This window comes from Lactuca serriola, chromosome 5 (assembly GCF_051521515.1).
Source record: "Lactuca serriola cultivar US96UC23 chromosome 5, Lser_US96UC23_V15, whole genome shotgun sequence".
NCBI classification, from domain to species: Eukaryota; Viridiplantae; Streptophyta; class Magnoliopsida; order Asterales; family Asteraceae; genus Lactuca; species Lactuca serriola.
Window position 1 is genome coordinate 129,548,754 of NC_136412.1, and position 12,455 is coordinate 129,561,208.

Below are 12,455 nucleotides of genomic sequence, written 5' to 3' on the forward strand. Positions count from 1 at the left end.
ACAAAGTTTCTCTCTCTAGTCTAACACACTAAATGATTCTCTTCTTACATAATAGGAGTCACTCACTTCCTATTTATAGGAAAGACTCAACCCATTTACACATACAAAGAGGAAAGCCTAAACACTACATCCAAGCATGACTTTGCACCCTAACATTCTCCCCCTCAAAGTTAGGATTGGATGTACAGCTTTAATCTCCAACGAGCTAGCGCGATCAAGACTAAACTCCCCCTCGAAGTAACCGCGGTCTTCAAATCCGCAAATGAATATTCGACAAACCCGAGAACCTTCGAATACCCATCATTCTCCCCCTTTTTATAATCAGAAAATGATTATAAAACCCACTAAGGATGAGAAGCGCCCGAGGAATAGACAATACAATACTCCCCCTTGATGTGTACCAAAAATGAATCACCAAAAATCTTGCATGGAAAAACAATCACGAAAAAGCCACAAAAAAATTTCAATTTATGAAAATTTTTGACTTTTTGGGTGAAAGTTGCAAGATTTTTCAAAATCGGGTAGAAATTGTCACTTTCTGAAACTTGTAGGGACTCGCTGCGCCAAAAACAGTCAAAAATGCGAAACTTTAGCCCATTTGCGAAACTGGGCATAAAACGTAAATTCGCACAAAATGCGAGGACCAGAACTGAAAATTCTGCAATTTCTCAAAAATTTTACCCCAAATACGAAACTGGGTAAAATTTGCCATCTTGCGAAGACTGAAGGGATGCGAAATGAAAATTCTGCATTTTTGTCATTTTATAACCCCATTTTGCGAAATTGGACCAATTGTGTTATTTCGTGAAAAGATCAAGGGCCAAATGCGAAACTATTTGCTTTCTTCCCTAACTCACGTTATACTGTGAAATACTTCGCATGCTTCACACATCTACAAACCATGAATACTTCGCATCTTGAATCCATCTAAACAAATGCGAACTGTTAATCACCTTCGCATTTTTAATCCAATTAACCAAATATGCGAAATTAATTGAGATTTCTATATCCAAATGCGAACTGCTTTTGAAACCTTTGAAACCCAGATGCGAACATAATATTGATTCACCTATATGCGAACCAAAAAATCATCAACCACACACTTGTCTCACCAAATGCAAACTCCAAGTGAACAACAGAATCGATTCATAGATGCGAACTCATCTGATTTCATATGCGAACCCAACAATTTTGTTATCTGCTATCAATCGCCGACCATCTGTAAACCGAGTTCGACCACTTGGCTTGTTGAGAACCAAAATCAAAACTCCAAACATCGATTTCGCAATCGGTTCTTCAACTCAAGCTTTCAAAAACTCCCAAATCGATTTCCAGTAAATCAAACTCAAAACCGAATTTGTTATCTAACATATATCCTTCGCAAACCGATTCTCAAAATCATTATCGATCAAACTCACAGAAATTAAACGTGCGAACTCACACTTTTTACTTCAATCGATTTCATCAGCCTTCCAAGTTCGTTCCAATCGAGTTCCCAAAGCGAATTCACAACCTTCATTCTTTGTCAATCTAACCATCGATTTTTGATTCCTAATCATCACTTCACTTCCATTTAACAATCGACCTAGACTAATCATCCAATTTGAAGATTTCGCTTTTCGTTTTTCAATCCACAACAAATCATCAAAGTTACGAATCGAGATTGAATCCAAACTCAAATCAACCATTGTGATGATCATCGACACCCAATCAATTGAAATCAAAAGCATTTTGGACTTCGATCTTAACTAACAATCCATCAATACTTCCAATTTCATAACCAAATCAAACCAACGAAAATCAATTTCGATCCAAAATAGATTGTTGACTTTCGATTTCAAGATAGTCAACGTGAGTTCTTCAAACATTGACATCACAAATTTGTTTTTTTCTTTCGAATCGACTCCAAAAATCAATTTCCAGAACATTTTCATGTCTACGCAAATCAACTCTGACCTTCTAATCATTAAAATCGATTTTATATTGGTACAACCCAAGTGAAATCGATTCACAAAACAGATTTTATTAGCAACAAATGCTAAGAAGGACAAGACGAAATCATGTTCATATGAACATTCAAGAACACTGGAATGTACAAGTCATTGAAGCATGTGATAATAACATGAACGGGTTTACGCTGTAACGAATTTGGGCTCACAAATTGATCATGAACAGTAATATACATGTTATTTGGGCTCTATGAATCATAGAAAGAAATGTGATTCAAAATTTGGGCTCAGTAACAGTGAATTTTGAGATTAAAAAAAATTGAGAGATTATGATTTTGATTTTTGGAATTTTCATCTAAACAAAAATAATTGGATCAATCAATGGGGTTTGAAACAGTTTTGATCCAATGAGGCAAATTGATCTAAAATGAAAAACGCAAAATACGAATCGAAATCATGGATGTTTTGGAATCCATTTGAGAATTTGAGATACCTTTTTGACGAATCGAGTTTCATTTTCAATGAACAAATCAAATTTGGAAGATCTTGGTTCTTTTGTCGGAATGAGAAAACTCCAAATCGAACATTGTACCACCCACCATGCGAGATGTACAACTCGTTCTTCGTGTTCTTCGTCGATCCAAGAACATCTTCAAAAGAACCACCAACACTTTTGGATTTTGACTTCAAATTCAGTTCAACACTTGGAGATTGTTGATTTGGAACCCAAATTTGCTTCACAGATTTCGGCTTCACAACATTTGACGATTTTTGTGAGTAAACCTGCTTTTTTTCCGATTCATCATCTTCTTCTTTTTCTTTCTCATCCTTTTGCATATTGAAGACTTGACTTCATGAACAAACCCACTTTCAACAACATGAACATTTTGAGTTTGAATCAAATCTTTTGGAGTTTGATATTTGTGATTTTCTTGAATCACCGGCTTCCGATAAGGAATCATTCCTTCAAACAAATCACAAGAACACAAAATATCATTGGTTTGAACTCCAATTGAGCAAAAAACTTTTTCATCTTGAAATTCAACTTGAACTCCTTATTCTTGAACATCAAGAACATCAAGAACATGATGATCCTCAAGAACATCTTCAACAAACATAAGAGCTTGAAGATCACTTGGGTTTTCAACAAGAGAAATTTAACTCTTATTAAACAAGTCTCTTTCTTCTCCTTCCTCTCGATTATTGCTACGAGCTATCATGAACATGGAAAGATCATACAAACATTCAATCTTCGAAAGTTGTTGAAATATCAATCTTCCATGATCATCTTTCAAACCTCCATAAGAAACCAAAGAATCCCATGAAATCAAACCTCCTTTCAACAATAATCCATAGAATTGAAATTCGTTGACTTCGTATTTCACACCTTCAATTATTACAATCCAAGAATCATACTCCAAACGCACCATGATCATAAAAACTTGAAGATTTCTACAGAGACAAAGTGATTTTGAGTGGGTTTTCTAAAGAGAGAAAGTAAAAATCACTTGAATTCTAGTTAAGAAAATCGAATTATGAATGGAATTAAAGATGAATTCGATTTCTAGAATCCAAAAACTCTCTAAAACACGAAAATCAAAGATCAAAACGATTCACCAAATCACGATTGCCATCAAGGATCAATTCTTGATGAAATCAAGAACACCCACTCTGATACCAATTGTAGTGGTGTTGATTATGATGGCATGTGCGGAATTAGAAAGATCTAGTGAATCATCATGTAAAATCAAGAACACATGGAGTAAATAAATCTTTGTAAGCTCTTATTAGATCTAGAAAGAATATACAAATGGGTTTGTACAAAGTTTCTCTCTCTAGTCTAACACACCGAATGATTCTCTTCTTACATAATGGGAGTCACTCACTTCCTATTTATAGGAAAGACTCAACCCATTTACACATACAAAGATGAAACCCTAAACACTACATCCAAGCATGACTTTGCACCCTAACAGTGCAATGTGCAATTTCATGGGTTAGCATCAAATTCACATTTTTCCTAAGTAACTAAGATTGGGAATTTATAAAAGTATTTAGCTACTTGGTATTTCATTATAATTTTAATGGAAGTTGTGTCATATCTTACCCATTCGGGTAACGACCCTCCACTGGTCAAGGGTGCGGTGCGTAAGAGTGGATACCCAATGACAACCATTTTATAGGCCGCTTTCTTAAACACCCTTATAGACCAACTTCGTGAATGAGGCCTACTAATGGTAAGACTGAATTTTTTACTTATACATATATATATATATATATATATATATATATATATATATATATATATATATAACATATTAACCTTTTAATTTTATATAGTATAATGTGACAACCCGAAATTTATTCCGTCACTGTAACCCACTTCCGTTAATAAAATTTATTGTTATTAAAAGTTTTCCGTTAACTTCTTAAGTTAAGTAAATCAATTAGAGTTATTGTCGTAATTTCATACGTGACGGAAAACGAAAAATCACGCGAAAAACCCCGTTTGCGGTTAGTGTTTGGTGGACCCCCCCACCCTGGCCGTAAACGCAACCCTATATAAGGGTTGAGTGGTCTTCATTCCACCTTTTTCACACCTTAGAAACTCTCTCTCTCTCTACTCTCTCTCTCTACAAATTCGGGTTTTCGATCAAGAAGCACTCATTCAAGCTTCACATAAGTAAGTAAACCCCTCCTAGCTAGTTGTTTTCTTAGCATACTTGCAAATATATGAATTAAACCCTCAAAAAACCCCCAAGAACATTGGGTTTATGGTTTGGGAACCTTCCAAAACTGTAAACACCCCAAAAGGGGGTTTTGATGCCCCAAACTCCTTCCAATGCTTGGCCAATGATCTAGGAACTTGCATGAATGATCTAAGAACCCCAAAACATGAAAAGAAAGAAGTAAACATGAGTTTACGGTTGGGGAATATCCCAACACCATAAACACCTTTTAAGGGTGTTAAAAGGCCCTTAAGACCTTCTATAGCTTGTATAAGTGAACACCTTTTATGGTCTTGGAACCATAAACACCCCTAAGGGCTACCATTTGAAGAGTAAACTCCAAAGTGAGGCCATACTACCCTTAGATGCAACTCCTAACACTCCTAGCTCTTGAATCAAAGTGTTCTCATGCGTTAAAGTTACTTTACTTACTTAATTAGTGATTAAGTAACTAATTAGATACCATTATGTATCACTTCATGTTACATAGGATCCGTGCGTGTGTTCAAGTCCTCACTTAACAACTAGCATCCTACCTGGCACTTCCATCGATTCCACTCCCTGCAGGTGAGTTTATACCCCTACATCTTTTTACCGAGTTTTCATGTTTTTAGGGGGGAATACAAGCAAAAATACAAGGGAACTTATACTCAAAACCTATTATTTCGTATAAAATGTTTACATGTTCAGTATGCTTTTAACACAGAAAACCGTATTACCATCCGATTAATAAATTAACTTGTAAAGTTAGTTTTCAAAACTAAAGCAAGGAAACTCGTGAATCTCATCATAAAATGTTATATTTTATATTTTACAAAGGATTCATTCCAACCATAAAACAGGATTTTCTGTATTATTACTTGTAAATTCATTAATCTTAAGATTGGAGACACGTCCTCGGTAACACTCCACCGGAATACGCGATTGTAGGACTAACCCTGTAACCAGAATCTCCCGGAGGGAGAACATGACTATTGTGTAAAGATCTATACGAGACTGACTACCCCGCACCTTGCTGCTAGCTACAATGCGACCGACAGGTCTACGGGTGACAAAGTCATAAAATGATACTGGCCCCGTTACGTGCTATATCCAGTTTCTTGATGGCTAGTTTTTATAATTCTCTTTAGTAATAAAAAGAGATTTTCCAAGTTCCATAACATGAGGGGAAGTTATGAAACTCTTCAAAGCCATTTAGTTCAAATTTTAAACTAATAAAATAATCATATAATTTTATCTTTTACTAATTTGAACTAATTCAATTCATATGGCAAGATAATTTCAAATTCTACAAATAATTAGTTTTTCACAAAATCAAGTAATTATCTTAGAATTTGACTATCATCATGTTATTGGATGGGGGCAATCATTACCATATTAGTAAAATCCAATTTTATGAGCCAAAACATACCGTGGTAATGATCCTAATCCAAAACAGGCCAAAAACTTGAAAAATCTCCCATCTAGTGATCCAAGACGTTGAGCCAGACTATGGACTCATTGAGTTCATGGTCAGGTGAGCCAAGTCGTCGAGTCCACTCATGGAAATCTTCAAGTCCAGCAGCTAGATAACATTTTTTTTTCAGGTTTTTCAACTTTGAACAATTAAGCAATGCATCTATATAACAGAAAAACTACCCATGGCTCTGATATCACTGTTGGGTTTTATGTACTATAACACTCCTATGGTGTACATACAACCCTAATGCTTTGGATTTAATTTTTCTCTAGTTATACATGCAACAAAAAATTATCCAAAGCATGAAACCTATCTACCATACAAAATTGGTACACGAATCATAAAACTAGTTAAGAAGAATATCTCTTATTTGTAGATTGTAGTTGTTGGCATTTCAAGAGCTTAACACCTCAAGTGTGATGCCTCAAACAAGTCACAAACACCATGAACAAATGGAGGACTTTGGGAGATAGGCTAGAACCACTAAAATGTGCTAGGGTTCTCTTAGAACCCTTGGGGTGGTGAATTTGGAGCCAAGGGGTTACTTTTATAGTGTGAAATTCTTAGGGTTTCAACTTGTAAACCCTAATTCATTCCTTGGACATTTAATCTAATAATCCATATGATAATATTTATGGACTAACACTTCATGAACTCTCACATAAACTTAGTCCATCACTAAACAATCATGGATCATTGGCCTAATCTATATGTATTAGTGATTTACTTAATCAGTCCCCTTAATTTCATTAATCTCTTTTGATCACTAAATTAATTCCAAATTAATTCTTGACCAATATTAATTAAATACTATGATTTCTCAATTAATATATTATACTTATAATATATTAATAAATCACAAATAACCTTTTTCAAATATCCATCCTTTCAAATTGTTCTAGTGAAGGCAACCCGAAATGGACCATGCTAGTCTCGGGTGAAGTACATACCAATTATAGTTATTGGCTTAGATACCTAATCCAACAATACCCTGCACAACCCTGCTAAAGGTATCGCCTCGCCCTTGCTGCTGAACATAAAGTCGGCCCATACTGCGGCCTCTCGCCCTGAATCACCAACCGTCCGCCAATTTGGGTCTGAACCCAAACTAACTGCTGCTTGCAGTCAATCACCATCCCATTGGGGCTCAACCAGTCCATGCCCATGATGTCCTTATTCCCTCTCAGGGGAATAGGGACTAAATCCACAAAGTACTACTCATCAAACAATTGAAGAGTACACCCTCGATGAACCCTCGCAACCCAAACGGTCCTATCATCTGTAATCTCTACATCAAGAGGACAATCCAGCTCCCCCGGAGCCCTAACAAATTGCTTGCTAAGCATGAGCGATACAAAAGATCGGGTAGCTCCTGAATCGAATAATACCAGAGCAGGTATACCGTTCACAAGGAACGATCCTATAATGAAACACATAAACATAAGTAACAAACCAATATAAATAAAGAGATAAAGAGTAATTACATACCCGTGACAAGATCGGGAGTTGCACGAGCCTCCTCCGCAGTTAGTTGGAAGCTCTGCTCCTCGCCATAGGTGCCTTTTCTTAGACCTAACGACCGTCAGTAATCCTCAGTGTAGCAGGAGAGGGTGCTGACACCGGTCCCACTACTGCTGCTGCTGAAATCGGACACTCGGACCTCTTGTGGCCCCTCTGATTGAACTGGAAGCAAATCAGATCAGATACTGGGGTGGTGATGGTGGTAGCAGTACAATCTCTGCTAATGTGACCAGTCCAGCTGTACTTAAAGCCGCCCGAACCACCCGCCCTGCACGTTCACTCGTGCGTCTTGCCACAACGGCTACAACCTTGTTGGCTCCTCGATCTGGAATCTAATACCTTAGGCCACTTGCCCGAACTCCCTTTTTGACCCTATCTGGTTTCCTCTTCCTCTCCATCTCCAAATTCAGCTCTCTCTCCTGAGCCCTCGTTATTATATCCTCCAGCATCTTGCAGCTAGATCGACTAAGAACTGCCGGATATCTCTCATCAACATCTCATGGTACCAGGCCTTTATCATCTCCTAATCTGCCACATACTGTAGAATGAGAAGGGCCCTCACCCTCAAGATGGCAGTGATCTTAGCCACCGTCGCAGTAGTCTACTAGAGGTCCTAGAAGTCCCATGCTAGTTGCTGCACCTCTATTACTGGTGCAAACTCAGCCTTGAACGTGGTCAAGAAATCGCTCCAGGTCATCGCATCAATAACAACATCAATTCTAATAGCACGCCCAACCTCCTCCCACTAATCACGCGCCTTGTCCTTCAGTAGGCAGGAAGCAAGTCAGACGTTATCCCCCTCGGGACAACGGCTGGTATGAAAGGCGTTGGCGACATCTACCAACCACATGATGCTAGCAATGGGGTTCCTAACCCCATGTTAGTGTGGAGCTCCACAAGCTTGAAACTCCCGAAATTGCAATATACACGTCCCCATCATGGCCACCATCTCAGTGCGGAATGTGCTCAGCCTCTCATCAAAGATCTCGAAAATGCCCTCCTTGACTGTGCTAAAGATCATAGGAGTCTGGTCAATGATATTGCACATAACCTCAGATGATATGAACTCCCTCATCTGATCGTCAAGCTGTCCGACTCCAGATCCCGAGCCAGATCCCTCTCCGGCACCAGAACTGCCCACTGGTCTACTATGTAGCATCACCACACTGAAAATACATCATAGCAATCATTAGAATACTCATTATATATCGAGGGATCACACACACACACACACCCATACTACAAGTTTCCTGGTCTTATCTCATCCCTCCTTGACTCGAGTACGGATCCTCTAATTTCAGTAGTATGTGCCCATACTACCATTCACATCTATCTGTACTTTTTTCAAGGATTGCCTTGACTCCACCAAGTCCCTTACCCTACTACTGCTCTCCGTACCGCTCTCCTCCTAGGCTTTCCCTAGGGTAACCCCCATCACACTCTCCGCCATCAGCTGCATAAGAAATCCCTGTTACCCTCCTCTAACCAGCTCGCGAATACCATTACATATTACTAAAATACTATTACATATTACTAAGATCAAATAATTCTTCGAATGAGACGTCTCACACTACAACGATTGGACTTAAACAAGATCTGTGCAATAGAATTAAAACCTAACCTTCAAAAATTATTTAGTCCTCGTAATATGTAACTTAGCATATTCATTTACTAGTTAGTTAAAGATAACTAGAACTCCCAGAAGCACAAAGCAAGCAACATTCGTGCATTGAGTAACTAGAACCAAGCACATCCTAATCAGGCCATCTTTTTACTAACTAATCAGTAGTAGCATACATCTCAACAAGCTCATACAATAAGCATACAAGGCATCCTTCCAAGATCCTTAGCCCTAATCTAACATGCTGTTCACATATTCACAATGCATATCATAATATAAACATGTATGGGTAATTTGGGAGAACTTACTTGAGCTTGGCTGATTGCATGCACCACACCCTTTCCTTCTTTTAAAAATCCTTCTTATAAAATGGTTTTCTTTTAAAAATTTTCATACCAAGTCCTCATTTTGAGTTTAGACACACCCGAGAGCGCGCCCGAATCCCTAAAACCAAGGCTCTGATACCAACTTGTAACATACATCAAATATGGTCCCAAAAATTTCATTTTATTTATTTATTAAATAAACAACATTTGTCAAAAGCATCCAATCGTGTTCATAAAACAAAACATCCATATCAAAAGCTTCAGAGTAAAATCCCAGGAAAAAACATCATGGTGTGTGTAGTGCAGTCATCCCGAGCTCTTCCCCTTGCTACTGAAAGTACCTAAAACCAAAGCTGAAAACCGTAAGCATGAAGCTTAGTGAATTTCCCCAAACTATCACATACCAAAACACATAAAAACATGTAATAGGCCTCACCCCATCATCGGGTTCCGCCCGACATCGGGCCCCGCTTGGCATTGGACATAGTCCGACATGAAGCCCCACCCGACATCGAGTTGAGCTCGGCATACTCGTATCATATATCAGATAAACACATATACATATAGAATAATCACATTGGCACATAGCATACAAATAGTCATCGGGCATTGCCCGACATCGGACCTTAGTCTGGAAGCATACAAGCACAGACACACGCAAGGGTCACGAAGACACAAAGCATAGAACTATTCCTTGGGCCCTACCCGTCATCAGACTGTAATCCGGAAAGCATATAATCATAAACACAAGCCGAAATTGGTGCCTTCGACTTGTTCAGTTCAGGAGGAAACTCGCCTCGCAAAGCTGAATGATACGGATGATCCTCGATTATTGGTCTAATGATTCGCCGAGCTATCAATTGACAAATAAAAGCTAATTAAGTTTGGGATCTCCATTGCTTAACCACAAGTCCTCACTGGGGTAAAAGACCATTTTACCCCTAACATACTCTTGTCCCAAAATGAAACTCTAAATCATAACCACTGGCCCATAAGAGATAAATAATCCCGTAAGGCCCGATTTATGGCCCAATTTCCAATTGGGACAAGTCCTTTCACATGGGCCTTAGCCCAACATCCCATAATAATTCTTCAGCCCATTGGTGCAATTTCCATGTGGTCTACCACGGCTCAAGCCACTATTCCATAGAAGTGGCCCAAGCCGAAACCCAAACAACGCAAAGCCCAACTCAGTGAGTACGCATGGCGTACTCATCTGTACGATAACCGTATAGTTGGCGTGCGGGCTTGTACAATCAACGTACACTCCTGTTAAGCCAAAATCCCAAAAAGAGCTTAACCCCTTAAGATCTAAAGCTCCAAATACATATATGATTCCATTAAAGGGTCTTAACCCATAAAGTCGATTACTTGGCGACTTGCATGCCGCCAACTGACCTCAACCATGGAATATAACAACCTACTACCTTGAGAATGGACAAAACTCAAGAATGAACATCTTGTGACCTCCAAGATGGCAACTTTCTGACTTAGGGACTCAAATAGCACCAAGGGTGGCAACCCTATACTTGGGAAATGGTTTTGAACAATAAAGCTCCATCCTTGGGACCAAAAAGGTCCAAAAAACTAACATAAGAGATCTAAGCATTTTTGGAGCAAGTTAAAGACTTTAGACCTTGAAAAGGTCTGAAATGGAGCAACAATCCCAGATCTATACCTTCTCCTTTGAACCACCACCTTGCTTTGCTCTTCACTTCCTTGTAGAATGGATTAAAGCACTACGAATACTCATAAGAAGCCATCCAAGCACAAGAACACACCAAATATGAGTTAGGGTTTTGTGGGAGAAGCTTAAGGGTGATAGGGTGGCTGAAATTTAAGACATAAATTTCTTTATATAGTGCACAACCCATAAGTTTAGGGTTTTGGGGACTATACACTTACGCTGTGCGTATTGTTTAGTATGCTACATGTGCGTGGATGGCATGCACAATCATCTCATACTAGTACGATGCGCGTACATAGGGTGGTACGCCCAGCGTACGACACCCTTAAGACTAAATACTAAGGATCCAATGGATCCAAGGCAAAATCAATACAAATGATTAGCCCGAAATAAATAAATAAATATTACCTTTGAAAACATCGAGCGTTACATTGACTGCATACACCTATCATGTAGTTCATCTTATACCCAATGATGGCCCTTATAACTACCTTTTATAAAACAACGTTAAACCATGTCAAAGCAAAACAGTTCCTACACTTCAAGTACGAAATATGTATATGATGACGTCTAAGAATACAAAGATACAACCATGATCAAAACATCACTCATGACTACGTTCCACAAAGTGATTTTGATGTGGGTCAGGTCTAATACTTAGTCTCTTAATCAAGTACATACGAAGTTGGTAGCAACTCTTACTATTCTCATCTCCATGAGAATCAACCAATCCACTCATATCAGTATTACCTCATAGATGCTCCCACAACTATGAAGGACTGTGGACATTTAGAATAACCTAGTTATTCAAGGATTTAAACATGCTAATATAGAACACAACAATTATTTAATGAAAGACTCATATCCAATATATCAACTCATTAGAATATATGTTGCTTGTGTTGTTCCAATATCCAAATACTATATTTCAATCAAATACATCTACTTGTGAAAATAAGGTCCTATAGCACCGGCTTGACTTTCATACTTTAGCTAATGAAGGAACTTAGTTAAGTAGAGTCAACAAACTTGATTTGTATAAGCTTTGTGAATACAAACATTTTTAGCTTTATATATATAACTAATGTGCGTTTGGATGGGATTTCAGAATGGGCTTAAATGATCGCAGCAGAATGAGAAAACAAAAACAAAATTAGAACTTA